Source organism: Clarias gariepinus, chromosome 15 (genome assembly GCF_024256425.1).
Source record: "Clarias gariepinus isolate MV-2021 ecotype Netherlands chromosome 15, CGAR_prim_01v2, whole genome shotgun sequence".
Classification (NCBI taxonomy): domain Eukaryota; kingdom Metazoa; phylum Chordata; class Actinopteri; order Siluriformes; family Clariidae; genus Clarias; species Clarias gariepinus.
The window spans coordinates 17840194-17841566 of NC_071114.1; positions in this window are offsets into that span (position 1 = coordinate 17840194).

Below are 1373 nucleotides of genomic sequence, written 5' to 3' on the forward strand. Positions count from 1 at the left end.
ACAGAGAGGGGCGGGCTAATGACGTCATCGCGCTACCGCCTTCCAACACCAAACTCATTTAACTACAGTTTGTTTTATTAAAATACTACAGCACCATATCCTACTGTACCACGAGTTCGTCACACTAAATACTACAGCACCATATCCCACTGTACCACAAATTTTACACACTTAATATTACAGCACTGTATCCCACTGTACCACAAATTTTACACACTTAATATTACAGCACTGTATCCCACTGTACCACACATTTTACACACTTAATATTACAGCACTGTATCCCACTGTACCACACATTTTACACACTTAATATTACAGCACTGTATCCCACTGTACCACAAATTTTACACACTTAATATTACAGCACTGTATCCCACTGTACCACAAATTTGTCATGCTAAATATTGCAGTACTATATCCCACTGGACCGCATTCCGCAATGCTAAATACTACTCAATTCAATAAAATTTTATTTGTACAGCGCTTTAACAATTGTCATTGTCGCAAATCAGCTTTATGCAATCAATATTATGAAAGTTTGTATGAAATGTGTATGAATCTAAAGATCAGATTGTCCCTGATGAGCAGCAGACGGCGACGGCAATTTGTGGCAAAGAAAAACTCCCTGAGACTTGGGCGATAACAGATAGCGGGGATTGATCTGCAGTCGTACTGTGTGTTAGGTGGCTAGCAGTTCAATATAACATTTTTTAAAAATATTATTATTATTATTATTATTATTATTAAATCGGGGTCCAGTTTGTTATTGGAGGCACAGGTAGACTGTAGAAAATTCAAATCCTAAAGTATCAAGCGACTGCAGTCAGAGAACAGAGAACAGCTGTCTGAATCACCCGAGGCTAGGACCATCTTCATGTTAAAGTGGAACCGTCCCCAGTCACCACACGCATTCCAGACAGACCTCACAGGGCATCCATGCAATGAGATCTCCAACCAGAAGCAGGGCACCAGGAGAGAGAGAGGAGAAGAGAGAGAACAGGAGAGAGCAGAAGAGTAGGAGTTAGGTGTGGTCACAGTCACACAATATATAGGGTGAATGTACATTTAGTGTAGAGTGCAAGCATGGACTCTGGTGGAACTAACTCTGACAGCATAACTAAAAAGGAGAGCCAGAAAAAAACACAGACATGAGGGCTCCCTAAGATGTAAAGCGACCAATCACTTTACTGTCAACAAACCTGAGTGATCATTGAGAGTGGGGAAGACAGCATCTAAACATTCCAGTTCACCGTAATAATCTAAGTCTATAAGCCAATTTATTTATTCACAAAAATGCTTGGCTAAATAAATGGGTCTTTAGCCTAGACTTAAGCAGTCTGAATCCTTAAGAGTGCTGTGGTTTATAAACC